Here is a 25,689-nt window from a genome sequence, read left to right as displayed (position 1 = left end):
TTGTGTGCCTTTCTGTGTGTGTGCACGACATTGAAAAGTATTTGTGCATTTGTTTGTGGTTGATGTGCACTGTTTGGGGGGTGTTTTGAGTGAATGAATGTGTGTGTGTGTGTGTGTGTGTGTGTGTTGTGTCAAATGAACATTATGTGTGTTTGTGTGTGGGGGGCTTTGTGCATGTTCACAAGTGTATAATATGATAGAAAGTATTCAAATAGTGTTGCATTGCAAGAGCTTATAATGTCCATAGATTTAACAAGTTTTTGTTTCTATTTACTTTAGTAATCTATCAAAAACTACACTGCATGTACAAGTCTTATAAATGGCCTTAACAGAGCCTAATAATATTACATAACTTAACGATTCATTGATTGATTCATTCAACGATCATTCTGAGTGTAAAAAAAATGTAAAAATCATTTTTTCAATGGAATAAATATTTAATTCGGTGAAAGCTGAAACGTACCATTCAACTTGAATGGAACATTCCAGCTTTCACCTCATGAGATATTCATACCATTGAACTCATAAACATTCATTGTTTGTATAATATAAAATAATGTAATAATAATGTAAAATGATATAAAGTATAATCTTTTGATACACCATTACAATTGCCATTTTTTTTATCTGTCTTGTGTCCCCTACCCGTGTGTGTTTATTTTTTTGTTGGTCTTTTGCAAATAATCTCTAATTTATTACATGTCCACAATAAGTCAAAATATCAAATTTATTTTCCAGAAATTTTCAACAATGTTAAAACAATATTTTCCTGTGCTGCTGTACATTACTATGCAATTGTGTTTTGGTTTCAGATTTGACTGAATGGTTTTTCATCATTGTAGAGAGAGAGAGAGAGAGAGAGAGAGAGAGAGAGAAAAGACTGACAAAGAAGTGTTCCTGTTCTGCTACATTCTCTCAAAATGGAAACGGACAGGCAATTGCATATAAACAAAAACAAATTATGTGCTGTTGCACTGTCCCCTGCTATGCATTATGTTGGAGTCTCGCTTTCACTGGAAGCTGTTGGAGGGAAATTGCTGGCTGCTTGGCAACAAAACAAATGGAAAAGAGGTCTGGGTGATTCTTATTTTCCAGATGATTAGTTGCATTAGAAATAATTGTTGGCAAGATCATTGACCATAAAATTAATTATTATAGCCTAAATTTAACTGCATTTTCCCCACTTTTGTGTCACCCTTTTGGAAAAAGTTTGTCATTTCTCAATAAGAAAAGCCACAAATCAACAAAGCCATAGATCTGATCAATTCACACTGGGATTCAGTGTAACTGAAAATTATTTAACTATTAATTACCCTGCATGACAGAGAAATGGTGATTGCAGGATATTGTTTTCACTGGCGTGTGTGAGAGAGAGAGAGAGAGACTGTGGACAAGATATCTCAAAATAGAATTGACAAATATCCATCAAATGTGGTGAGAATATTACTTGGATAGATATGAGGGGGTATGAGAGGTTTTGAGCCTCACCCTGAAAAAGCAGGGCATAGATTTACACCTTTTGCATTCTGAGGAACAATCATTTCTTGAATGTTTGACGTTCATATTATCATGTTCAGAAATGTTGTTTTTTTTCTGAATGCAAGAGATGGAGAACTACACCCTACTTTTCTGGGTCAGCCTAAAAACTTCTCAGTTGCGCTTTGTGTGTACAGTTGATTAGATTTTCGAGTACTTTGTCCAAAGGTCAAGGTCACAACAACCAAGAAGCCTGGCTGGATGAAACATGGTTGTGGGAATCTTATTTGGATGGATATGACAGTGGTGATGAGATTTTAGAGTAGTTAGGACAGTGGGTAAAGGCAGAGGTCAAAGAAAACATAAAAAAAAACTTTGCATATTTCAGCAAACAAGAAGCCTAGATCAGTAACCAAAAGCATATAGTGATCAGCAAAATAATTGTATTTGATTGCTATGAAACATATCTGTGATTGATTGGTATGATTGAGGGCAGCCCAGCAAGAAGGTTGTGTGATTGTTTCCCACTTGAGCCCTTTCTGTGTGGAGTTTCCATGTTCTCCTCGTGTCTGTGTGGGTTCCCTCTGGGTGCTCCGGCTTTCTCCCACATCCAAAGACATGCAGGTTATCTGAACTGGAAAGTTTAAATTGACCGTAGGTGTACGTGCAAGTGTGAATCTGTTTCTATGTCTGTATTCTTTTTATTTAACGAGCTTCTAAAATTGATGCCTTAGTGGAAGACTAAAACCAGCAAAAATCATACAATAAGAGACAAATTCTTGAAATCACAGGGTGATTTTATTAAGCAAGTCCCTTTGGCTGCTCCATTGTTTTTACTCGAGGTTGCCACAGCAGATCTGATGCGGCTCTAAATGTGAATTGAAACTACTCTTACGCCGGATGCCCTTCCTGACACAACGCCACATGTGGCAGGGGTTGAACTGGGAGCCTTCAGTATCGAAACCAAGTGTGCTAATCACTTTTCCACCACCCCTGCAGAGTGAGTATATTTCTGCATTCGCACAAAAACATTTGGTTGAAGATAAACAGAAAATAAGCAACATAAGCAGAACATTTGGCAATTCTGAATGGATAAAACTGTATAAAACATAAATGACAAGTAAAAGAACATAGAGCTTACCCGGTTTGTGATTGTTTTCAAAAACTAAATGGAGAAAGTTCAACACTGGCTGCTGCCAAAACTGTTACACGGGTATCAATGACACAGAACTTAGTGAAGACCCTCCACTCGGTTATGGCCTATTTGTATGATGGAGTTCTATCACATTTGTGTATTGCATCCTCTAAAAGTACAGCGGAGATGCATGTTGGGTAGGTGAGATGTAACGCATAACAGTACCCCAGGAGATACAACAGATTCTCATGAAATTTCTTGGTGTCAAAGGTGTTGATTGGCTTGTTTCCCACTGGGATCACGCAGTTCTTATTTCTTAGTCTTTTCACACTTTTTCAATAGTTAAGCAGTCGGATGAGACTTGGCTGTGTTCATGTAGCATTCAAAACTCTTAGGAAAATCATTGCTAAGATTACCTTAAGTGGAAACTTGTTTTTGTTTGGGGTGTTTTGTAAAAAGAGAGGTTTCAGCATTGGACTACATAAAAATACATTTAATAGTCATATTAAGCTGATGAGGATTGATCCAATGACATTCTTGCCACCATGATGCATTATTCAGTCTCCTACACCAGCTCAGGCAACTTCCAATCACAGAGGTGACACTCCACATTCAAGCATCTAGTACCACAACAGGGTGTTCATGTGCCCTTATGTCCCTGTTCACTGTGTGTAGAATAGTGCACCATGCCCGTTATTTTTTCCTTCTGAGTATGTGAGACCACATGGATGGCACTTCAAGGTCTTTCTTCAGACTGATCCTGACCAAACACCATGGTGGTAGACCAGCTCCCCTCTCAGTCCTGGCTCCACCAGAAGGCACCAGTTTTCCTAATACAGTTACATGGTGCATTTATATAGTGCTTTAAAATCTATATCAGAAGCTCAAAGCCCTTTACAGTAATGCAGAGCATTCACCCTTTCAAACACATACACATTTGCACACCGATGTCAGGGTGCTACCATGCAAGGCCCTCACTGCACACCGGAGCAACTTGGGGATTAAGGACCTTGCCCAAGGGCCCTTAGAGATGTCCCGGCCAGACGGGGTTTTGAACTGAGGATCTTCTGGTCTCAAACCCATTGCTGAACCACAAGACCATCACCTCCCCACCATTAGACCATTACCTCCCAGTTGAGGTGAGTCATTTTTGGATTATATATATATATATATATATATATATATATACACGAGGTCTATAGAAAAGAAACCGACAGTTTTATTTTTTAAAAAAAACTATATGGATTTGAATCACATGTGATTACATCAGCCAAGCTTGAACCCTCGTGCGCCTGCGTGAGTTTTTCCATGCCTGTCGGTGACGTCATTCGCCTGTGAGCACGTCTTGTGGAAGGAGTGGTCCAGCCCCCTCGTCGGATTTTCATTGTCTGAGAAGTTGCTGAGAGACTGGCGCTGTGCTTGATCAAAATTTTTTCAAGAACTGTGAGGCACATCCGAGTGGATACCATTCGAGAAATTCAGCTGGTTTTCGGTGTAAATTTTAACGGCTGATGAGAGATTTTGGATTGTTTCTATCGCTGTAAGGACTTCCCACGGAGCGGGACGTCACGTCATGTCAGTAAATATTCAGTCATACACTTAAGAATATTCATGTTCTGCGTTCATAAAAAAACTTGTAAATAGTGCAAATAGTTCTCTTCCTTTTGTGATCAGAAACATTGATTTGAATCTCAGTTTTGAGGCTGTTCTGTAAATACACTCAACAAAAATATAAACGCAACACTTTTGGTTTTGCTCCCATTTTGTATGAGATGAACTCAAAGATCTAAAACCTTTTCCACATACACAATATCACCATTTCCCTCAAATATTGTTCACAAACCAGTCTAAATCTGTGATAGTGAGCACTTCTCCTTTGCTGAGATAATCCATCCCACCTCACAGGTGTGCCATATCAAGATGCTGATTAGACACCATGATTAGTGCACAGGTGTGCCTTAGACTGTCCACAATAAAAGGCCACTCTGAAAGGTGCAGTTTTGTTTCATGGGGGGGATACCAGTCAGTATCTGGTGTGACCACCATCTGCCTCATGCAGTGCAACACATCTCCTTTGCATCATCCGTGAAGAGAACACCTCTCCAACGTGCCAAACACCAGCGAATGTGAGCATTTGCCCACTCAAGTCGGTTACGACAACGAACTAGAGTCAGGTCGAGACCCCGACGACGAGCATGCAGATGAGCTTCCCTGAGACGTTTCTGACAGTTTGTGCAGAAATTCTTTGGTTATGCAAACCGATTGTTCCAGCAGCTGTCCGAGTGGCTGGTCTCAGACGATCTTGGAGGTGAACATGCTGGATGTGGAGGTCCTGGGCTGGTGTGGTTACACGTGGTCTGCAGTTGTGAGGCTGGTTGGATGTACTGCCAAATTCTCTGAAACGCCTTTGGAGACGGCTTATGGTAGAGAAATGAACATTCAGTACACGAGCAACAGCTCTGGTTGACATTCCTGCTGTCAGCATGCCAATTGCACGCTCCCTCAAATCTTGCGACATCTGTGGCATTGTGCTGTGTGATAAAACTGCACCTTTCAGAGTGGCCTTTTATTGTGGGCAGTCTAAGGCACACCTGTGCACTAATCATGGTGTCTAATCAGCATCTTGATATGGCACACCTGTGAGGTGGGATGGATTATCTCAGCAAAGGAGAAGTGCTCACTATCACAGATTTAGACTGGTTTGTGAACAATATTTGAGGGAAATGGTGATATTGTGTATGTGGAAAAAGTTTTAGATCTTTGAGTTCATCTCATACAAAATGGGAGCAAAACCAAAAGTGTTGCGTTTATATTTTTGTTGAGTATAGTTTTCAAATAAACAACAAATATAGCAACTTCCGATCAATCCATATCAATTTCAGACTTAAAATAATGTACTGATTTAAGCCCCAGCCATTTTGGGTAAACCATGCCCACTTCAGGTTTAGGCCCCGCCCAGTACGAGTACAGATATGGATACAGATAATTTAGATGGTTGAACAAATACAGATAGTGGTGTACTCGCTCAGCCCTACTCGCTGGTTCCTTCACAACTCGAAAAAAGTGGAACGATCACCATCTTGAATTTAGATCTGTACGACCATGAAAAAGCTTTGAAAAACAGCAGTAGAACAATTCTCCCATCACCCTGCTGGGAGAAGGTTGTCAAGCCTGGGAAGGACTGATAACTTGGTGGACTGTCGATCAAACCGCAACAGCAGGCAAAGCCGCAGGGAGGAGCCAGAGTTCAGGCCTCATCCCCGGGCAGAGCAATACAGGCAGCCGGGATATGGAGCAGACTTTCCCACTTTTTGGATATATACAAACACCCAGTTTGACCAATGGAGCTTAGATCTGCAGCTTTCTTGAGGTGAGATTAATTTTAAAATAAAACATCACATTTGGTGCACTGAAGTTTTAATGCTCAGCTCACATTAGTTTAGCATTTTAGCACAGTTGAGCTAAGTGAATGCTTTAATTTGTAAATGGTTGTTTATTTTTTATTTTTTTCCAAATAAAGCTACAGATTTTCTGTTACTGTTGAGACCACAAAAAGCTTAACTTTAAATAACTTTTTTGAGTGTTTTTTTCTGGGTACCCCCCCCCCCCCCCCCCCGATACTGTTTAGTGTTTCTTTATATTTATTTTTTTTAATTTGGCCCAATCAGTAACATTTGCTGTGCAGAGAACCTAAATACATATGCACTTCAAAAACTTCCAGTGATAAGCTGAACACCATGAAGTCCAGTCAAAAGAAAATGTCTCTGCTCTTCAAAGTGGGAGAAAAAAATTCCACCTGAGGTCAAAGCTGCTGAATAGACCTTCATCTGGTTAAATTTCTGGGGAATCCAGCAAATTAATACCTGCTTCTAAATAAAAGGTTCTTTGAATGGCAACGATTTTATTATTTTTTAAAAAGCTGTTTCATTTTATATTTTAACAATAAATGAATGGATCATTAAAATGTCCATGAAATCAAAGTTAAGTCAAAAGACATTTGCAAAGATAAAAGAAGCACTGTAATCAAAAATTAATTTTGAGATAAAAAAAAAAAATTGCAAGGATTTTCTTCAAAAAACTGTGTATAAAATAGTTCTGGGACACATTTCTGCCACTGATCTGTATATAACCCAGTGTTTTATATAGATCAGTGGTTTCTGCACTGCAGTCTTCCATGTTTTGGCCTGATGCCTTGTTTCTATTGGACAGCGCGAAGCTACGTCACAGCGCAGAGCAGCGAAAGTCTTTGGACTTTGGTCTTTGGATTGAACTTTGACCGCGGCAGCCTGACGACAAGTGGCAATGCGCGCTCCCGGCAAAGTGTCACTTTTAGCTTGGTTTTTGATGAGTCACGTCTCATTGAAAATAATGCTTTTTAGACTGATTTGCGACGCCTCTGCCACAGCCGACGCCTCCTGTGTGAAAGCCCCATAAAGCCCCGGTCACACGGCAATAACCAAAGACAATTAAGCCCACACAAAACAAGAAATCTGGACTAATGTTGACTTTTGGAGGCATCATTTAACCTTTTTCCAGCTTTGTTCCTGTAGCTGGCACTTCGTCAGAATTCTCAAACTGTTGAAAAATGTGAACGAATCCCGATGACAACCTCAATTTGTCCGTATTCCGTTTTTCTTTCCATCTTGATGGTTCCTCATCATTTGCATAGTTCCCGTAACATCAGAGTTCCATTTGACTGTTGTCCAACTTCGTCCAACCTCCCAAGTCCGATGTCTTGCATGAATGTTGATGATATCTGAACAGATCAATAACTAAATCTCAGACGAGTTGAACGTGACTCATCCAGTTGTGGGACAAAAAGCAACATTGTCATACAGAAAGAATAGCAGCAAGAATGTTTTATCAGTACTTTAAATGTTCCAGCCGTTTGTTGCTGACCTGTGTGTGCACACGTTGTGAAGACAAACCTGTTGTCAAGTCAATCAGATTCTGCACCTGAAGGTTGCATACATGAGCATGTGCTGGCTGTAGACATGAGTACAGGCTGGCGCTTGTTCTCATACCTGCTGTCAGTCAGTCATCATAAATGGTTTGTTTTGATTTTGTTTAAATCACTAAGGTTCACATTCACTTCATTTTTCTTTTGTTACTTTTGGTTTTGTTTCTTTCCTTTATGCACTCTTGACTCAGAGGCTTTTTAGTGATGGGAGAAGTACAGGATCATTCATCTACCTTTTCTCAATGATTTGTGACTTTGTGACTTTTTTCCTTCGCTCAGCTATTGTGGTGTGCTGTGTGACCGGGCCCTAATGCCCAGCATGACCAAAATTTCATAGGTGCTCACCAGTGTTGCCACAGTTACTTTGAAAAAGTAACTTAGTTACTTTACTGATTACTCAATTGTAAAAGTAACTTAGTTACTTTACTGATTACTCAATTGTAAAAGTAACTAAGTTAGATTACTAGTTACTTTTTTAGTTACTTTTCCCAGCTGCCGACAACAACCCTCTGCCACCTCAACATGACAATGATACCTGTTTTGCCAAAACTCATTTTATAGTCACCCTTTCTTGACTTCAATGAAAATAAATACTTGTTTTATAAAAAGTAAAATAAAGACGTCTTTCTTGACCTCATATTTAACTGTTGACAGCACTGTAACAGTAAAACTTGCAATTTCGAGCCTACATTGTTTATAAAGGTAACTATTAAATTCTAACATTTTTCTAACATTTAAATTCTCTCTAAACATTTTACTTGTCGAAATTATTATTATTTTAAGCAATATTAGTTGTAGTAAAAAACGGCTTCAAAATTGCACCTTTAATCTAGGGGTGTTGTGGGGGAGGGGGCACATCCTTGCCCCACGCCCCATTCCATCTGGATTCGCCCCTGCTTTGGCGTTTGAGCACAAAGAATGGATAACATTTATTTATGCAGAAAACAGGACCAGATTTACAGGTAAGAAAGTTTTATTGCGTTTTCACATCATGTGGTCCTCAGAAAGAGAGTTTAGGTGCATTTGAGTGGAAAATAGTGTTAGTTGTTGACGCGTCGCGGAGGATCAGCTGTTTTTAACGACCAGATACAGAGCGGCTCAGCTCAGCTCTAAATAAAGGAGGAAAAAAAGTATAAAAATGTCTTTGTAAAGCTCAGTGCAGGTGTGCTGATCACCGCGCTTTAAGAGGTGAGGACGAGTCGAGCAGCTGCAAAAAAACGCGGAATAAAAGCTCACAGCTCACTTAAAGTGGGCAGTTCAGTCGAACCCCGACCTCCTGCCCACAGACCAAGTTTAATGCTGCTATCGACCCACACTGAAAAATAATAGTAACGCACAGTGACATGGAGAAGTAACTTTAATCTGATTACTGATTTGGAAAGATTAACGCGTTAGATTACTCGTTACTAAAAAAAGTGGTCAGATTAGAGTAACTTAGTAACGCGTTACCGGCATCACTGGTGCTCACAGTGTAAGTGATACGGAACAAGTTTCATATAGAGTTGTGGGGTAATGTAAACATAACCAGTAATTCTCAGTTATTTTTGTCCCATTAGTGTGTTTCTGTGTAGGCTCTCAGTTGTCCAGGTGGTTACCATAATAGAGAAGCTTGAATCTTCGACTGGACTGGGTTGCTTGACGTGAGGACGTTTCGCTTCAAATCGCAGAAGCTTCCTCAGCTAAAATTCTTGCTCTGGTAGTCTGACTTCTGTCTTGACTCTTGTAGAGAAGAATAAGAGTCACTACAAGAGTCAAGTCTCTACATAAGAGTCACTACAAGAGTCAAGTCTCTACATAAGAGTCACTACAAGAGTCAAGTGTCTACATAAGAGTCACTACAAGAGTCAAGTCTCTACAAGAGTCAAGACAGAAGTCAGACTACCAGAGCAAGAATTTTAGCTGAGGAAGCTTCTGCGATTTGAAGCGAAACGTCCTCACATCAAGCAACCCAGTCCAGTCGAAGATTCAAGCTTCTCTACTCCCATTAGTGTGCCATTTCAGTAATGTTTGTGGACTGCATTCCTTTGTTGGTAAAGAATCCAGAGACTTTTACCTTCTAAAAAATGATCCGGATAAATTATCTTAGGTTATATTCAGCCTGTGAGAATAGTAATTAATATTATCCTGTAGAGAAAATAATGTTCTCTGCCATTAATCTTAAGTATTGAGGTGGTTAAAAAGGAAACTGGAAGACAGTCAACCCAGCAAAGGCAGAGATTTGACATTCACACTTCAGTTTCAATTGCACAGAATTTATGTATCAATCTCTTTACATGTTAAATCTTATGAGTGGTTCAACTCTCACTGCACATCTTCAGGCCACCTGCAGGTTCACATGGTCAGAGTGCACTGTGAACGGCACACTTCTGCATGCAGATTAAATAATAATGAATCACATTAAATACAAAATCAAAGGGATAAGATGCATTTGTTTTGTGCTTGTATCAGATGTGCTCAGTAGAGGTGGGCGATACCGGGAATTTTGGTATTGATCCAATACGAAGTAAATACAGGCCCAGTATCGCCGATACCGATACTTTTTCATATTTAAGCTTCATAGATCCAAAGGATCCAAAAGACCTAGGATAGAATTTCACCAAACATTGTACGGGACAACAAAATACTTTATTATCACAATCAACATTTTTGTTTAAAATAAAATATCACTCAACACTTCACTCACTCAACTTAAAACAAAATCTCCTGACAATACAACACAATACAAGGGTGCGCTGCTTCGTGTTGTGTGACACAGCGCAGCGCTGCTCTTACAGAGAGTAGACTTTGATGAATCTGCATGCGTAGCAGTCAGTGCGTGCGGGAGAGAAAAAGAGCTTGAGTATCGATCTTTTTACACGAGGATCGTTCAGTATCAATACCAGCGTTGGTATCGATATTATCGATATTAGGATCAATCCGTCCACCTCTAGTGCTTAGTCCACTTGCATTGCTTTTGCACACAGATCGTGCACCACTGCACAGAGCTAGGGACAGAGTGCAAACATCCAGCAGCAGATTATAAAAAGTGACTGTAGAGATTAATCTATTCGGTCCAGTCTGTTTGTGGTGTGAAGGCCGTGCATCAGGCAATAAGATTAGTCCACCTCCACATGGGAAAATAATCCTATCTGAAGAGGGCTTTAGTCTAACCAAGTAACTTTATTTTGCACAAAGGCATTCCAGTGGTACCAAAGGATCTTCTGAAGACACCTAGTGAGGCTAATGAGGACCAATATTGTTTTAAAAAGAGTAGCGCTATGAGTATGTAATTGTCTGAGTACCTTGGAAAAAAATGCATTTTTAAATTAATATTATCAGTAACATGTTAGTCTGATATCTCAAAAATATGACAAAAAATGGTGCAGAGTTAGGCTCTAGGGTAAAAGTACAATAACAATAATAATAATAATTAAACTTAACTATAGCCTCACTACTGTATGATTATCCAGTGATGAATTTATAAACAAAAAGAATGGCACAATACATTGTTTTACAATGTAACAGGACAGATTCCAATTGGTGCAGCATGATGCTAATCGCCACCGCTTACCCACAACTCACGAATTTGGAACTTGGAACCTGGAGCCTATCCCAGTAGTCATAAGGCAAGTGTTGGTGGGGGGTGGGAGTATACCCTGGACAGGATTCAATCTATCAAGGGGGCAAATATAGACAGACAAACTCAGTCACACTCTCACGCACACCTTCGGTCAATTTCAAAGTTTCCATTTCACTTAACCTGAATGTGTTTGGAACTGGGAGGAAGCTGGGAACAAGAACATAGGGAGAACATTCAAACACCACACAGAAAAGATCATGTTGCGTTAAACCTGGGCCCTTCTCATTGTGAGACAAGAGTGCCAACACCGATATGACTTTCTCTATGGCATATAACCTCTGGCCAATGTGATTTATGGTTCCATTGTCCATATTTGCAATTTTATGATTTTTAATTCTTTAAAAAAATATTGTGCAAAGTGCCTTTCTATTTGGAGTATCTTTTTATGATTTTAATCGTTTATGGGTTCTGATTTTGGACAGCACTTTCAATTTCACTGAAAGGGCTGTTTAAATAAAATTATTATTATTAATATTATTATTATTATTACTATGCCATCATGCTGTTCGTGCTGACAATGGATGAAAGATAGAAAAAAACTAGAAAAAGGATTAAAAATAGAAATCCACTTGCTCATCACTCATCTTTAACCACTTATCCGGTATCAGGTCACGGGGGCAACAGCTCCAGCAGGGGAACTCAATCTTACCTTTCCCGGGTCACATTGACCACCAACTCTGACTGGGGCATACCAAAGCATTCCCATGCCAATGTGGAGATACAAACTCTGCACCTAGTCCTGGGTCTTCCCCGGAGTCTCCTCCCAGATGGGCGTGCCTGGAATATCTCCCTAGGGAGGTGCCCAGGGGGCATCCTTACCCGATGTTCAAACCATCTCAACTGGCTGCTTTCAACACAAAGGAGCAGCGGCTCTACTCCAAGCCCCTTATGGAAGACTAAGTTTCTCACCCTATCTTTAAGGTGGACACCAGCCAGGAAACTGATTCCAGCCACTTGTACCTGCAGTCTAGTTCTTTTGGTCATTACTCAACCCTCATGACCATAGTTGAGAGTAGTAATGAAGATTGACTAGAGCTTCAACTTTTGGTTCAGCTGTCTTTTCATCACAAAAGTACAGTAGAGCAAATGCAATACTGCCCCTACTGTGCCAATTTTTTGGCCAATCTCACACTGCATTGTCCCTTCACTTGTGAACAAGACCCTGACGCACTTGAACATTTTCACTTGGGGCAAGACCTCATTCCCTACCCGGAGTAGGCAATCCTTCGGTTTCCCTGCTACAATCCATGGCCTCAGATTTAGAGGTGCTGATCCTCATCCCAGCCACTTCACACTCGGACCGAACTGACCCAGTGAGTGTTGGAGGTCGCAGACTGATGAAGCCAACAGGACCACTTCATCTGCAAAAAGCAATGATGAGACCCTGAGCCCACCAAACTGAAGACCCTCCTCCCCCTGACCAAGCCTCAATATCCTGTCCATATCACAAACAGGATTGGTGACAAGACACAGAAATCCAATAGAAATGATTAAAAATTGATTGCTGCCAATTGATGTTAACTCTGGAAAATGTCTGTGCATCGCTGAATTACACTTATCAGCAAATTAATTAATCACATGCAGGATGTGCAAAAATCCTTTTGTGAATACCCTGTTACTCACTAAAATGCTGAACATCACAGCAACTAAAGAGACTCTAATTTGTGTTTTAGTGAATCGTTAAGCATTAACAAGCACAAGATGATGCTGTCACATGATGGAGGTGCCAGGTGTCAACAGTGATCTTTTGTGTTACCATCAACACATTGTCACCATTAAACATTGCTCTTGCTTTCTCGCCATTACCAAGTCTCTCAAGTTGCCTTAATATTAATTGATGTAATTGAGATGAAATAACACAATGACCATCTCTCCTTACAATTTCATGGACAATGACTTGGTACAAGTGTGACTCACACTCCAGCTCCACATTTCTATTCATTTCAGAAAATATGTTAAAAAATGAGAGACATTACATTATGCCAATCTTCACTGTTTTCACACAGCAGCTACTGTGCACGAGGCGCTGCTGTTCAATAATAATCAGTCATTATGTGTGCCATTAGATTTTAGCACTTTCCATCACTGCACTCATTTTCCAGTCAGAGACATGCTTTAAATGAGAGGCTGTGATTACATGAAAGCTCAGAAACTGAATGTGGCAATGAGGCTATTTTCAGCCAAAATTTACTTGATTAACACCATGAACTTATCACTTCCATTAACAGATTTTGCTGTAAAAGGGTGAAGAATGCTCAGCAACTGGAAAACCATATATGATGTGACCTTTTCCTTGAAGTACTTGCTGAGAAATATATATATTAGAGGTGGGCAAGTTAACGCGTTATCGCATTCATCAATTAATGCCAACAATTTTTTTTTTTTATCGCACATTAATGCAGTTTATTTATTTATTTACTTTTTTTTTTTTTGCAAGTCTATCGCCAACTGCTGTCGCAGACATGCAGAAGGACACGGAACTTTTACATGGCCATTTTAATTTTAAAGTGCTTCCAGACGGCATAGTCGATAGAAGCAAAGCCGCTAAAGTTCTCCTGCAGAATAGTGCAGATGTGTGTTAGGAACATCAGAACTGCTAATTTATACCCAGCAAATCCTTTTGTTTTTTTGTTTTTTTTTTCTTACTACATTAAAAAACTTGTAATTAAAATAGTTTTAAGTAAAAAAAAAAAATAAATAAATAAATAAATTAGAAATCTTTGACGTTTGTAAATTAAAACCATAATTTATCTGTTGTTGTTCTTTTAGGTGAGATGATTTCTTGATTAACATGATAATTACCCTTGGACATTTTTTCAAATAATAAAATAGTTACTGTTTAAAGAGCCTTTGTTTTATTTATAAGCGTAGCAGCAGGTGTGAGTTTGCAGAGACGACAGGTGAGCTGAACTCTCAGCACATTTAACCAGATGAAGGTCTCCTCTGCAGCTTCAACCTCAAATTGGTGGCTTTTTGGAAACACTTTCCTCACATTTTGAAACACAAAGATGTTCTCTTTTTCCGCCTGGACATCAAATTTTGGTATATTTATTTAGACTAACAAAAAAGCCCGTTATAAGCCCATAATGTAAAAGCCTCAGGGGGACACATATCTAAGCATCCCCGAACCGCTGGCTTTTTCAAGTCATTTTTCTATCCCATTATGCTGAGAAAAAATCCTGCTGAGAACCCTGTTAACTGCAACTGCATAAACAAAATGCTGTTAAGTGTTTGCAGAACAAACGTTATTGCACTTTTGTTCATATGGTGGAACATTTCAAATAAAATTGTGCTGTACACTACTTTTGAATTCATTTTGTTGGGGAAAGTGTAGTGACACGGACCCACAACAGGGGGCGCAAATGAACGGTCAATAGATGAGCCAAAAGGTAACAATTTAATGTTGTGAATGTGCACAACAATGATACAGACAATCACAGAATCTGACAGCAGTCAATACACCAAGGTGACGTGTGGGCAGGCTCGAGGATAGAAGATGTCTGTCCTGATAAGAGCCGGAACCACATGATTTCCACCGCCACAGAACCCGGAGAATACTGGAGCCGCCAAGTCCCGAATTCCCAGGTGATCACCGTCCCCAACTGTCGGATCTGGTACTGCTGGCGAGGAGCACAAACAGTGAGATGTGGGTGTGTGCACAGCCAGTAACAAAAACAGTCAGAAGGTGGAAAGTCACCTCCACCTCTAATCACACACACGTGCAGCTCCTGTCAACCACTTATCTGGTTGGGGGGGTGAAGCGAAGCCGTCGCTGATCACACCAAATGCCAATCCCACAGATAAGGAAACACTTACAGGAAAACGGCTGCAAAGAAGTTCAGACTGTTAGTCAATGTTTCCAGTTTAGCAGAGAATTTTACCTTCACAGGTAGATGATATCTCGGCAGCGAGGTGGAGATGACATCTGGCTTTTATGGAGTGATGAAATGATGGGTGACAGCTGTCATGAGTTGATGTGTGACAGCTGTCACTCCCGGTTGTGTCCGTGGCGGCAGCGCCCTCTGCCTGAAGCCCGCACTTCAGGCAGGGCGCCCTCTGGTGGTGGGCCAGCAGTACCTCCTCTTCTGGCGGCCCACACAACACACTTTTGGATTTTGCATATAACAATGTGATTAATTGCAATTAATCATGGAAAACTTGCGATTAATCACGATTAAAATTGTTAATCATTGCCCAGTTCTAATATATATAAGCCAGTTGGTCTGCATGTGTTTTAATCACTGGCCCTGGGACACCTTTAGGGCCAGCAGCTTTCCTGGGATTCACTGCTCTTTTAGGTTTTTCCTCATGTCATGCTCCTGGAGAGAGAGAGGTGAGGTGCTGGAACCAGGGGGAGGCAGTGACTGCAGGTTTGTGCTTTTCAGGCCAGGCTTTGATGGTCTGGGTGGCTGGTTTTGTTCGCCTCCTGAGGGGGGTTTAGGCTGTAGCATGAGATGAATGACTCCATTGCATGCAACAGGGTTTATAGTGTGCTTAAAAAAAACTTACTTTTGAACTACAATTTTGAGTTGAAACAATCTCGCTGCACATCTTCAAGGAATTTGACATGTTCCCTGAACAAATAAAAATCTAACAATGTGTTGTTTGTGAGGTTTTTGCCAGAGAGATTAACATATATGAGGCACATACATTTGTGTTTTAGAGAATTATGGTACAGACAATTGTGGGGAGTGAGGATTCCCCCTTGGCTGACCTGGTGCAGCTTTAACTTTGATATGTGTGTATATCATTTTTACAAATTGGCATTGCTGGCAGGATGCAACAGTTCACAAAATATTCACAGGTGAAGATTGTTCCTGCATTAATGTGCTTGTGAGCTCGGGTCGAGGCCAAAAACTGGTTGCAGTAGTGTGGAATCCAGATTGAATTATGTTCCTACTGGCTTGAAAGCAGGGATTCCCCTTTGGATGACACTGTGGAGCTTTGCCCTTGTGAGTCAGGAGTCTGGTTTTGAAACTTATTAGGTGGCCACAAAGATATGTCACTTTGTTACACAGGCATAGAGAAATGCATTAAGACCTACATGAATAAACTTAATTAAATTCCATGTTGTCATTAAGAAATGTAAAGCTTTTTATTGGCTGCACAGATGAATCAAATTCCATGTACTATATATGTTGACATACTTGGTCAATGCAGCTGTTTCTGATTCTGATAATTCACAAGAAATTTATTTTAATCAACATTTTAGTCAAATCTAGACCACCAGCTGGCAAAGTTGTGCACAACTGCCTGCTGCATCGATTTATATTTGATCTCTCAAAGTTGGATAATAATGGCTGTGCAAATATGCATTATTTCTACTGGATAAACACACATCCATCTTAACCACTGTGTGCTTCTCTACCTATCTGGTCTAATGGAATCACAAATAGGCTTTTATGACAGCTAATAAGGTTGTAGGTGATAATGAATCACTGTTATTATGCTTTTGTTTGGAATAGATACACTTTGAAATAAATTGCAGATATTTCTTTATTGTGCAGACAGTTTTAACTTGTGGACTGCCATTAATTAATTGATTCGTTAATTTATTTCTTTACAGCAGTGATGGGCACACTTCCGATAATCCGATAACAGATAATTATCGAAGATAATGTTTTCATTATCGGATTATCTTTTTAGATAAATTTAAAAACCATCATCGGACTAATTATCTTCCGAAGAATTACCGTCTGATAACTTTTAGACTGATAATGTACCAAACTAAGCTGAACAGTGAAAAACATTTTTAAAACTGTTAAAGCTGTTGAGACCTACCTGTTAAAAGTTTCCTAATAGGTATGTTGTTCTATCCTCTGCAATCAGAAACCACTCTATCTATGGTAAGCAAAGGAGAACTGGTGACCAAAAAAAAAAGTTATTTCCTTTAACACCATACTAATATAATCGCAATGTCACCAAGTCATCCAGAGGCATACATGTTTAACTTATGGTTCAAATTTTAACCACTCATTTTAGACAAGTTATTTAAAATTATTGTCATGTCTGAAGTTTATAAAGTGAAAATATCAGATATATGTTTTCGTTTTAAAGTAATGTGCTAATTTTTAAGGTTTTGTGAGCACATGCTGTGCCAGGCAGCAATGCATTATGGGTAGCATAAGGTAATCTCAGACGTTCACGACGGGACAAATGCATTTCAGACACTCTGTTCAGGGTCCACAGATAACAGCATTAAACTCTAGTGCCTAAAACTCTCGTGAATATATTCTCTGGGTTTATAGACGTTAGTGTATTTGCGTTTGTTAAATTCCACGCATCGTAAATGTAGCAGACACGGATTATCTGGAATTTTGTTTGACATTTTTTCAAGGCCGCTACTGCCATCTACTGGCCAGGAGTGTTCATGGCAGTATTAAACGTCTGGGTACATGGCTGCTCTCAAAGTGTTGGTATTGTCCATTGTCCAGGCACTTTTTGTGTGCATATATTTGTTAACTTTGTATTCTAAACTACGGTTAGAAGTAATTCCGACTCCTTATCAGTCCACACGAACGAGGTTGGCGCCATGTTTTTAGTTTTTGTGGAAGTGACAAGAGAATAAGGCTCTTGATTGGATAGAATTTTAATCGGTACCGCCACCCAAAGGTTTGGCAGACTAATTACAACACATTTATACGGTTCGATGTGGATGGATATTTTTTTTTAAACGACGTAGTGTGGATGAAGTTTTTTCCCCAGTCTGAAAGGGTAAGATATTCGGTTTTACAAATACCCAACAACGTGTGTACATGGCCTTATGTCTGTGAAAGGCACTATATAAATAAATTTACTTACTTACTTACTAATATTGAGTGCACGTTTTACAACATCATAAAAGTTTTAAAACATGCAATTGCGATGACACTTCCAGGGCTCCGTAAAAATGCCTGTTTTTACAAATAAAAATGGAATATTTTACAAAAGCACATTTATCTTTAAACCAACACACGACACACGTCACATTAATGTGTTGGTTTACATAATGGATTACTGAACCAATCACTGTTTAGCACTTTTACCCAGAATGCTTTGCGGTCTGTGTTTGTTACAAAACCTCAGAATTAGTGCCTTATTCAACATTAAAGATATATGTTATATTTTAACTTTGTACAAATGACAGAATTGACATTAATGGAGTTATTCTATCAGTATTTTCAAAAAACCATAAGTTAGTATGACTTTATTTTTCAAGACCTCCGCCTGACTGGAGAGTTGAAATTGATAGGGAGCTGGCCTTATGGCTGCTCTTGGTGTGCCTTTGTGGTGGGAGTGCTGTTGTAAACAAGAGCTTCCAGCAGGGGCAGAATGTTGAAAGAAAAATGATTATGATTAGTAAAGAGTTGATTACATGGGTGCTCTCAGGATTTGTCTGTGCTGCTTCCTGCAGGGGGCAGCATGGTCTAACATTCATTGCTTATTCTTCAGGTCATTTACTGCTTTTGATGCTTTCAAAAGCGGTCATGTTAAAAATCAATTTCAGCTCTTTAGTAACTGCAAATGTCCCATAGAAAACACCGGAATTTATCAGTTATCGATTATCTGTAACTTCGATACATTTTTGGGTGGTTTATCGGTTTATCTTTATCAAAGATAACTTTTCAGTTATCTTATTATCTGTTATCAAAGTTAATTTTTTGGTTATCTGTGCCCACCACTGCTTTACAGTAGGATGCCCCAATGTTGAAGAGCTACATTGATGGTATTTGCTCATTACTTCATTGACAGGTCAGCAGATATACTGCTTACAGTTGAGATGATGTCTTGGAGTTATGATAGATGAATTATTAACAAACTGATGAATTATGGAACAGAATTATTCATTTCTTTGGAGCAGCCTGCTCTCAAAAACTGAATGAATGATTGAGGGAAGCCATGCAAATTTCTCCCTGTGCCATCCAACATAAAGCTGTAGAGTGGCACAAATAAGGAATGACCATAAATGAAGGAAAGCGTGGACAGACAGATTTGCCATATTGTGCCATGCTATTCACATTTCGTAAAAAAATGATTTAACTAACATCAAACCTCTACAGCTTTTATCTGCTGACTTATTGACAATGAATAAATTAGTAATAACTAGTGCAGACCCCGTAGTAACTTTGTATTCCCATAGAAAATTGGGAGCTTAAGTAGATTTCTCATGGATGGTCGCATGTGGCTGTGTCCTGGATAGCAACCCCCCAGGTCAACAACCAAGCCATTCCATCCCCATCTGCCGTAACATAACACATGGGTGTCCCCTTAACCTTGTCCAGTTGTTGGGATCCTCAAATGTGAAACCTTGCTTGCCAGATCATGACTCAGGAAACTCACCACATGGGCTCATATACTCTTCATCTGACACTTTCGAAGTAATCACTTGTTTAATACATTCCAGCAGTACCCAAGGTCAGACAAATGAAAAACAAAAGTGTTGGAAGTGTAACAAGGTGACGGTGGCAGAGAATATGATACTGGACAAATTGCTGGACATTATGGGTGATGCCAGTCACCCTCTGCACACCGTCATCAGCAACCAGAGGAGCCACTTGATCCACAGACTAGAGGTGGGTGATACCGGGAATTTTGGTATTGATCCGATACCAAGTAAATACAGGCCCAGTATCGCCGATATCGATACCAGTACCAATACTTTTTCATATTTAAGCTTCATAGATCCAAAGGATCCAAAAGACCAAGGATAGAATTTTGCCAAACATTGTACGTGACAACAAAATACTTTATTATCACAATCAACGTTTTTGTTTAAAAAAAATCACTCAACACAACTTAAAACAAAATCTCCTGAGGTAGAGGGCTGACAAACCACAATACAAGGGTGCACTGCTCTGTGTTGTGTGACAGCGCAGCACTGCTCTTACAGACAGAGAGTAGACTTTGATCAATCTGCGTGCGCAGCAGTCAGTGCGTGCAGGAAAGGAAAAAAAGCTTGAGTATCGATCTTTTTACAGGAGGATCATTCAATATCAATACCTGCGTTGGTATCGATATTATCGACACTGGGATCGATCCGACAACCTCTACCACAGACTGCTCCTTCCCAAGTGGAGAACCAACAGACTGAAAAACTCCTTTCCCTCCTTTCAGACTGTACAACTCGTCACTCAGGGTGAGGAGTAGTAACAGGAAGACAGAGGTCAGGAATGAGAATGAGAGGAACAGTAGTAGCCAGTAAACCAGTATTGATCAGTATGTCTGGCATTTATATTATTTGTATTTATATTTACATTTGCAAACTGTTCCCAAGAGATCAATAAAGTTCTATCTAATCTAATCTAAAATATGATGACCTAACTGCATTTACCTGCAGATTCTCATGTATTTTATACTTTTTTCCAAGTATTACCGGTGCTTCTTAATGCAGTGAGAGAAAGGTATATCAGAGAAGCATTTAGGGCAACTCCTTTTCCCTAAAAAGGGAACAGACTGCAGAACAGTGACTTCAGTGTGCTGTATCTACAGCTGAGTGCAGCACCAAGATCACATGGATTGTAACTCATAAACACATCAAGCTTCACCGTTCAGCGCTCAGGGCCTAGCCTGCTCGGCTCTGTAGTTAACTGTCTCTGAGTGTCAAATCCTTCATCCTGATGCAGGAGACACACAGAGAAGAATTGCTGTGTCTCTCATTTTATGGCTGTGGCTGTCAGTGGAGGGTAGAACCGATGAGTGAGTCAGTAGTGGTTAACTTTGTAGCTAATGCTGTGTGGCACTTGCACAGGTTTCTTCGACTGCGCTTAAGGCACAGAGGGAGGCTGGTTCAACGACTCCATTCTCACAGTTCTCACTCCTTGAAATCAGCTTGTTCGGTGACACAACAAAGAGGTGACAAGTAGGAAAGAGGTCACAGATTGATGGAGTTGGAGAGCTCTCCAACCTGAAGCCATGGGTACACATCCATGCAGACCAATCAGTTCACTGGTTGGAGTCCACCAAAGCTGAAAAAAGGTTAACTATTAAGCAAGCAAATAGATTTCCCTTTGGACCAAATCCAAGTGAGTCTGCTTATAATTGGAGTTGTATCTTTGGAGGATCCTTGGGTATTATTGGAAAAACTGTGTGTGAAATTAGCAGTTGCATCATGAAGGGTTGTCAGTGTTATCATTATAACCTTATGGTGAAATTCTGTGTGCATGATCATGATGTGGGGTAGCATGATGGCATAATGGTTAGCGCTGTTGTTTCACAGCAAGAAGGTCATGGGATTGATTCCCATCTGTCTCCTTTCTGTGTGGAGTTTGCATGTTCTCCCCGTGTTTGTGTGGGTTCCCTCCGGGTGCTCCGGCTTCCTCCCACATCTGAAGACATACAGGTTAGGTGAACTGTAAACTTTAAATTGTCTGTAGGTGAGCATGCCGGTGTGTATGTGTTTGTTTGTCTGTATGTGGCCCTGTCACAGACTGGTGTCCTGTCCAGGGTGTCACGCCCTGTGACTGCTGGGATAGGTTCCAGCCCCCCTGGGACCCTTAATTGGATTAAGCGGTTGAAGATGCAGGGAGGTGATGGTCTAGATGAATAGTTAAGCGTTGGGGTTGAGACCAGAGGATTTTCGGTTCAAATCCCAGCCTGACTGGAAAATCACTAAGGGCCCTTGGGCAAGGTCCTTAATCCCCTAGTTGCTCCTGTGTGTAGTGAGTACCTTGTATGGCAGCACCGTCACATCGGGGTGAATGTGAGGCATTATTGCAGATGGAAAAGCGCGATATAAATGCAGTCCATTTACCATTTATTTAAGATGAATGAGTGATGATCATGTTGTGCAGGTGTCTCAATGCTGAAGACACCAGTAATTGGAGAAGTACAAGGGAACATACCTCACATAGCACCTGGCTGAGGCAGATACATGACTCCTTTCAGATGGTGGCTTAGTGGTTACCACTGTTGCCTCACAGCAAGAAGGTCATGGGATCGATTCCCACCTGTGGCCTTTCTGTGTGGAGTTCACATGTTCTCCCTGTGTTTGCGTGGATTCCCTCCATGTGCTCTGGCTTCCTCCTGTTTATAAAGATATTCAGGTTAGATGAAATGGTGTCTTCAATTTGACCATAAGTGTGAGTGAGAGGGTGAATGAGTTTGTCTGTCTACACAGTAAAATCACAAGTGTAAAACCAACACGGACAGTGTTAAAATAACACTGCCAGTGTATATATGGTCCTACTCTGGTCAAGGTGGGACCATATGTTCACTGTTAGTGTTAATTTAACACTGGTGATTTTAGTGTGTATATGTAATAGATTGGTAGCCTGTCCAAGGTCTGCCCGTGACTTGAACTGGATAAAGTGTGTTTAGAAAATAGATGGATGGGAGTGCTTGTCACAGTAATAGGAGGGCGGTCACACTACGAATTGTCAAAGCATATTTCACCCATGTTATAGCCAAGTGTGAGGAACCAGAAGCTTGGCGACATGTTGACTTCCCAGTGAAATCACAATGGGCCTTTGAGTAGATTTGTTTTTGGGGCCTTTATTCCATCGTAATCACAGTAGGTGAAAAGCACCAAATTCAAATATTGAAACACTTCCATCCAAGTACCTTTTAAAATATCCATTTTAAACCAGCACTTTTTCACAGTCATCATCTTAGGTCACTGCTTAAAGTCCAAGTCTCACAACCATGCAGCAAGACATGCAGCACCAGGACCCTAAAGACTTGGACCTTCATTTGTCTGCAGTGATATCAGCATTGCCAAACAAATGACCATCTTCACTGCTGTTGAGGGCGCTTGGCAAGTGAACACAAGCTTCAAACGTTGTACAGATACTGGACTGCCAGAATTGTTCAAATCTGATGTTGAACTTCAGATTGGATATATTTATTTTAAGTGCGACCATTAAAGAACATTACAGGTCATAGAATAATCATGAGAGAACAACAAGCTATTTATTTTATTTATTTATTTAACTTGAAAGGATAAACGGATAAACTATGGTTACATTAGTACATCGCTACATCGCTAACATAAGAAAGAACACATTAACCTGAGCTGAAATGCGCTCATCATCAAATGGATGTGCATCTTTCTTTAGGTGCTGTGGGGAATTTGAGGTTTCCTTTGAAACACATGGTGACACCTTTGCAAATGGCTTTATACTCCTTATCTGCTTCAAAAAGAAAATCGTACTCTTTTCTTGTTAACAAGCCAAAGCAGAGCTGTTTCTGTTGCAGTGGTAGTTGGCTTGGGGACAATAATTTTGAAGAGAACTGGTTTTGTATGTCAGGAATAAATAGAAGACAATATATCAATTCTGAAACTCTGCTTAGTTGTCAACTAAGAAAGATTTACTTGGTTACACTGAATTGGAGTGAAGTTTGATACAACATTTTACAACTAAACTGTTAAAGTGACCGGTCAACTGCTGACAATAACAGTTGTGTTATGGCTTCTCAAAAGTGAAGTTACATCACATATTTGTGATTTAACAGCCATAAACAAGGAGCTATGTTAACTGTGCAGTTAGCCTCCATGTTCAGCCTGTGAAGACCAGCTCTTCATTCAATTATTTCATTCACTGCTGTGACATGCTCCTTTAAAATTTTGTAAAAGAGGTATGTGGTACGCAAATGATGATGCATTTGTCTCATTGGTTGTCTGGTAAGACTCTGCTTGGGTGAGTGTTCATGGATTGAGTGGGCAGTAATGATGGCCATATGATGATTCAAGAATCATTGGGTGCTTTTTCTGAGCCCACTACATGGCTTATCTTTGAAACGAGCAATCACAGATTTCTGACGTCCACCAATCCACATCTGGATCACCTCCAAAATTCAGTGGAGTATTTCATGCCCTAATATCTATCTGTGGTGCAAATTTGGTGAGAATCGGTGAAGTAGTTTTGACGTAATCCTTAAAACCTTAAGGCCTTGCTTGCCTCTACTGGTGGTTGGCTCTCACTGCGGTATTGTATCACTTCCTGTTCTGGAGCACAGCGGTGTTTTGCTGTATCTGTTAGCTGTTTAATCTGCGTAGTTAGATTGATCTAGTTAACTAGATAACGATTTGTTTCACAGTGTAATCTTCACGTGCCTTAACTAAAGCACTCCCTCTGCTGAATCACCTCTAAATTATTTACACATTATTCACTTTGTGTGTTTTTAGGAATTTGCTAGCTTAGTGCAGCTACTAGCTCTTAGCCGATTTAGCATGGCAGCTTCTCCTGTCTCTCCTGCACTTTTCTGCTCTGGGTGTAAAATATTTAGTTATTCCTCGGCCTCCTTTAGCAGTAATGGTACTTGTAATAAGTGTAGCTTATTCGTAGCTTTGGAGGCCAGGCTGGGCGAATTGGAGACTCGGCTCCGCACCGTGGAAAATTCTACACCTAGCCAGGCCCCTGTAGTCAGTGCGGACCAAGGTAGCTTAGCCGTCGTTAGTTCCCTTCCAGCAGATCCCGAGCAGCCGGGAAAGCAGGCCGACTGGGTGACTGTGAGGAAGAAGCGTAGTTCTAAACAGAAGCCCCGTGTACACCGCCAACCCGTTCACATTTCTGTTTTTCCCCACTCGGCGACACACCCACCGACAATCAAACTCTGGTTATTGGCGACTCTGTGTTGAGAAATGTGAAGTTAGCGACACCAGCAACCATAGTCAATTGTCTTCCGGGGGCCAGAGCAGGCGACACTGAAGGAAATTTGAAACTGCTGGCTAAGGCTAAGCATAAATTTGGTAAGATTGTAATTCATGTCGGCAGTAATGACACCCGGTTACGCCAATCGGAGGTCACTAAAATTAACATTGAATCAGTGTGTAACTTTGCAAAAACAATGTCGGACTCTGTAGTTTTCTCTGGGCCCCTCCCCAATCGGACCGGGAGTGACATGTTTAGCCGCATGTTCTCCTTGAATTGCTGGCTGTCTGAGTGGTGTCCAAAAAACGAGGTGGGAGGATTAGCAGCAATCTTCCATTCCAGCTTATTAATTAATCAAAAACCCAGACAGAGCTTTAATTCATTTGAAAGCTTGACTCTTAGTCTTGTCCATCCAAACTGGAAGTCCCAAAAAACAGTTTTATTTGTTATTATCTATCATCCACCTGGTCCTTACTGTGAGTTTCTCTGTGAATTTTCAGACCTTTTGTCTGACTTAGTGCTTAGCTCAGATAAGATAATTATAGTGGGCGATTTTAACATCCACACAGATGCTGAGCATGACAGCCTCAATACTGCATTTAATCTTAATGTAAATGAGTCCACCCACCACTTTAATCATATCTTAGATCTTGTTCTGACTTATGGTATGGAAACTAAAGACTTAACAGTATTCCCTGAAAACTCCCTTCTGTCTGATCATTTATTAATAACATTTACATTTACTCTGATGGACTACCCAGCAGTGGGGAATAAGTTTCATTACACTAGAAGTCTTTCAGAAAGCGCTGTAACTAGGTTTAAGGATAAGATTCCTTCTTTATGTTCTCTAATGCCATATACCAACACAGCGCAGAGTAGCTACCTAAACTCTGTAAGTGAGATAGAGTATCTCGTCAGTAGTTTTACATCC

The 25,689-nt window shown here is 40.3% G+C and overlaps 1 protein-coding gene across 4 annotated transcripts in view; it reads left to right on the top strand.

The window, feature by feature from the left end:
• LOC117530084 (protocadherin-9) overlaps positions 1–25,689 on the top strand; it is a 1,095,629-nt gene that overhangs the window by 697,654 nt on the left and 372,286 nt on the right. The gene's annotated exons all lie outside the window — the stretch shown is intronic.

Source organism: Thalassophryne amazonica, chromosome 2 (genome assembly GCF_902500255.1).
Source record: "Thalassophryne amazonica chromosome 2, fThaAma1.1, whole genome shotgun sequence".
Classification (NCBI taxonomy): domain Eukaryota; kingdom Metazoa; phylum Chordata; class Actinopteri; order Batrachoidiformes; family Batrachoididae; genus Thalassophryne; species Thalassophryne amazonica.
This window is presented reverse-complemented; position numbering and strand designations above follow the sequence as displayed.